This window comes from Vulpes lagopus, chromosome 8, assembly GCF_018345385.1.
Source record: "Vulpes lagopus strain Blue_001 chromosome 8, ASM1834538v1, whole genome shotgun sequence".
Classification (NCBI taxonomy): domain Eukaryota; kingdom Metazoa; phylum Chordata; class Mammalia; order Carnivora; family Canidae; genus Vulpes; species Vulpes lagopus.
The window spans coordinates 42,530,395-42,535,047 of NC_054831.1; the positions used below are offsets into that span (position 1 = coordinate 42,530,395).

General features: G+C 40.3%; 1 pseudogene; it reads right to left on the reverse strand.

Annotated features, from left to right (window-relative positions):
• Window positions 1-795: 795 nt before the first annotated feature.
• Window positions 796-1,969, reverse strand: LOC121496597 (annotated as a pseudogene).
• Window positions 1,970-4,653: the final 2,684 nt, after the last annotated feature.

Genomic DNA, 4,653 nt, shown 5'->3' on the forward strand with positions numbered 1-4,653 from the left:
GAAGTAAAACTACCATAGTACTTGGGGCGGGGTGCAGAATATGTCATTAAATGCATATATGAGAAAAAGAGAAAGGTTTCAAATTAATGATATAATTCTACTTTAGGGAACTAGAAAATAAGAGCAAAATAAACCAAAGTTATCAGAAGGAAGTAAATAATGGAAAGCAGAAATCCATAAAATTGAAAAAAGAAAAATAATAAGTACAATCAGAAATTGACTTTTTTTTTTTTTTAAAGATTTTATTTATTCATGAGAGAGAGAGGCAGAGACACAGGCAGAGGGAGAAGCAGGCTCCCTGCAGGGAGCCCAATGTGGGACTTGATCCTGGGTCTCCAGGATCATGCCCTGGGCTGAAGGCGGTGCTAAACCACTGAGCCACCCGGGTTGCCCTACCACTGTGTTCCTAGGAAACACCCAATTGGATTCAAGGGGAAAAGCTATCTTGGTAAGCTTTGGTCTTTCACAGGCCATGAGACCAAAGACTAACAATGTCAGGGCCCAGGTGACCAATACAGGTATTGCAGGACTTCCTTACATAGGTGCATGGATCCCTAAGAAGAGTCTATGAACATACAAAACTTCCAAGCAAAAATCTGAGTGTATAGGTTTTCTGGGAAAAGTGCTATTCCCTTCTCATAGACCTAAGAACAGGTTAAGATCCTGAGCTAAAGCAATGGACCAAGCCAATGGCAGGCTAGGTGAAGGATGCCACCAAATACACTTCAGGGGCCAGCCAAGTGTGAGAACTCGCAAAGCTGTCACCAAAAATTTAGAACACGGACTCACAGCAGAGACAGCTGAGCACTGTTTTTGTGCTCTTCTTTGTAACTATTTCAAGGTCTGTCCAAAACAAGGCCCCAGAACCCCCAGGTTCAAGTATGTCCCTGAGCTTGGTCCACTGCCGTCTTCCATTAACGTTTGGGTATTCGTTCACCATTAAACCTCAGAAGATGTGACGCAGCAGGACTCCTTCTATGGCATGAGTCCTCTGCTGATTTGAGAGGTGGCAGTGGCAGGCAATGTGGAAAATACACTGGAATTTTTCCTTGAAACTGCTGTGGTCAGACAGAAGTGCCTGCCAGGAGCATCATCATCTTTTCCTTGACCCTCCCTCTAGTTTCTGAAGATATAGCAGAAAATAATCTTCTTTGAAGATACTGGTAACAATTCCAGAAGACAAAACACATGCCACCAATGCACTGTGCTTCCAGATATTCTGGGTTTAATTCAGCTGCCGAATGAGCTGATTGATGCTTTCACCTCGATAGCCAGGTAAGCCCACCTCCTTGAGGAAGCCCACTCTGTTCTTGGTAGCATGTCGGGCCATTGAGAGGTGGAAAGGACGTAAGAACGCAGAGATGGCCTGGAAATTCTTCCCCGGAAAGGCAATTTCATGAATGAGGTCTTCCAAGCAAATAACACCATACTTCCCCAGATGCTCCTCAATCACTGTGTTGTCCGTCAAAGGGATGGTTTTATTCTTGACCTTGGCTTGTCCACGTTTCAAGATGAGTTCCCGGACAGACTTCAGATTTGGAAATCCCCAGGTCACATAAGGTCCCACTATCCACAGTGTCTTCATGGTCTGGGGGGTTACTCTGAAAAAGACACCACTGAAGATCTTCTTCAGGCGCAGCCTTGCAATGGTCCTCTGTACCAGTGAACTCACCCCATTAATCCTTTGGATGCTACAATGAAGGCCAAGGAATGTTTATCTGGCACTTCTAAGCCATGAGGTTTCACTTCCAGGCGTCTGAGGCGCACCCTGTCACGCTGCTGCTGCCAGGAATCATGTAGGAACCACTCCAGTCGCTTAAACTTGAGCTTTTTTCCTTTATTCTGCTCCTTCTTGTTCAAAAGCGCCTGCTTTGCTTGAGTGGCTTTAAGGGCCTGATAAGCCTTCCTTTTTTTCAGGAGATTTTCTGGAACCAAAGGGATCTTTTTTCTTTGCTCTTGCTCCGCCATGTTTCCCGAGCCAGAAATTGACTTTTTCAAAAGATCAATAAGATTGGTAAAACTTTGTACAGGTTGACCAAAACATAGAGAGAGAGAGAGAAGATACAAATTATATCAGGAGGAAAAAAGAAGGCATCATTACAGACCCAACATACATTTAAAGTATAATAAAGGGAATATGATAAAGAACTCTATGCACATACATTTAAACAGCTTGGATGAAATAGAAATTTCTGTAAATACGTAAACTACCAAACCTCAATGAAGAAGAAATAGATAACTTTTGAATAGTTCTATATTTATTAAATGGATTCATAGTTGAATGGCACAGGTCAGTATGGATACAGAAAACTAATTAAGACTAATTTACTGAGGTGGGGCTCCTTATTTTGCCCCTGCTGAGCAATATACTGTCCCCCAAATCTGATATTTTGATTAATTTATTTAATGAATGGTGTTGAGTAGTAGGTTGAGAACTACAGGTTTTAAACAAATGTCTTAAAAATAGGAGAATGATAAGTGGTTGTTAAGGCCTTAATCTCCTTAAATCAAGGGGATTTTGGTAAATGTGTTTTGGAATAGATATGTACTTAGAATAGATAGCCTCTAGAGCCAGGGACAGTAACCAGGAGGATGTCACTGAAATGTGGTGGTAAAGATTTGATCTCTAGGCAGGCAGTTTTCAAAAATGAATATAAGGGATAAATCTAAAAACTGGTATAGTTTATATATAACCACATATTTATTTTTATTTTTCCCCAAGTAAGGTAAATTTTCTACATAAGATAATACACAGCTCTACTTTTTGGGTAAAAGTCATGTACTCAGTAAGCATTTCTAAAGCATCTGGAAAGAGCTCCCTAGTTCAATACCCTTTTCCCTCATCTGTGCTAGACAGTTAGACATGTTTTGGACTAGCTTCATTTCCACAATAGGTTTTTTTTTTTAAAGACATTAAAATGACTGAATTCTCCAGGCAGAAAATGAAAACCCTAAAATAGAGGCAGAATAACAAGTATTACTTCTGTTAAAACAAATATAGAATTTAAATACACAATTGAGCTGCTTCTGTTTGTGTGCTTTAACATTTAAATCTTCTTACCGCCCTACAATAATTGAAATTGCCCAAAGAAAAATAACCAATTTGAGATGGAATAAAACAATTCTGGTGGTCTGAGGAACAAGCACATTAGTCAAGTAGCATTGGAAAAATCCATTTTTGTATGTAATTTTGAGAATAAGCCTTTAGGTCAGCATTGAGTTTGTGCTTGTGCTGAGAGCTAAAACAATGTGGCCAATGAGAACAGCTCTTTTGTGATGTTCTCAGTGTTTCTAACTTTATCCCCATCTGTTTGAAAATTTCTGCAGTGGTGCCCAGAACAGCTTGTTGGTAGCAATGAGGAAGTTTCAAGGGGCAAATTTTTCTCGGGACCAAATTATCTTCAAACTCAAAAGAGAATCAAGGTGGTCTTCTAAGAGCTCACTATTCTAAGTTTTGTTCATGGATCGGCCACATTGACATATCCTGAGGGCATGCTGGAAATACAGAATCCCAGCGCCCAACCTCCTCCTATGACCTACTGAATCAAAATGTCATTTTATCAAGACTTCCAGGTGACATTACAAGTTGAGACAATGTGGTTTTTTTTTATGTTTTTAAAATTTAAGTTCAATTTGCCAACATACAGCACATTAGTTTCAGATGTAGAGTTCAGTTATCAGTTGTATCACATGTGCTCATCACATCATGTGCCCTCCTTAATTCCCATCACCCACTTACCCCATCCCTCCTCCCATGTCCCCCTCAACAGTCCTCAGTTAGTTTCCCAGAGTTAAAGAGTCTCTCCTGCTTTGTTTTCCTCTCTGATATTTCCCCATTCAGTTTCCCCTCCTTCTCTTATGGTCCCTTGCACTATTTCTTATATTCTGCATGAGAATGAAACCGTATGATAGTTGTCCTTCTCAGATTAACTGTGTTTTAAGCTCTTTGATAAGTTTTTGTTGGAGGGTGGTTTGAGAGACAAGAAGTTTACATATCTTAAGAGACAAGTGCTGATTCTTTAGGTGAGGGTTTGGGCATTGTAGCAGCGTGGCGAAACAGCATCCAGGGACGATACAGAAGATGAAAAGGCCTCTGCTGGCAATGATGCTGAGAGAATAAACCATCTATGGCACAGCAGAGCTCCTGGAGACCTCTGAGATGCCTATCAAGTTTAAAGACAAGAGTTACAATATCAGACAGGTGGTATTAATACTTTCTTCAAAATCCACCAGTTTTTGGAAGTATACATTTATGATTTAACAACCACACTCAAGGAGTCAGTCTTTCAGCACTTTATCAGACCAAGAGAAAATCATTAGATCTGCAAACAGTATAATACACGAAAAAAGAAGTATCTCCTTCCCATAGGAGGGACATGGAATGAAAAAATTCGGTTTGTAATTGACAACCTGGAGAGATGCTGAATGTTACACTAGGGTCCAAATTCAGTCTTTCTCCAATTTTCAAAGTGCAATCCTGGCCCAAACCTCTGGACACACACAGAACTCTGCCAGTAACAGTTTGTGCAGGATGAGGAAATCTTCCCTTGTCAGTCTCTGGCAGTCAAGACCTCTCTACTTCATTTGAAGATTAATTTTCTAGTTAAATCTTTGTATTCTTTGTTCTCAAATATCTTTAGGAGGAGAACAGAC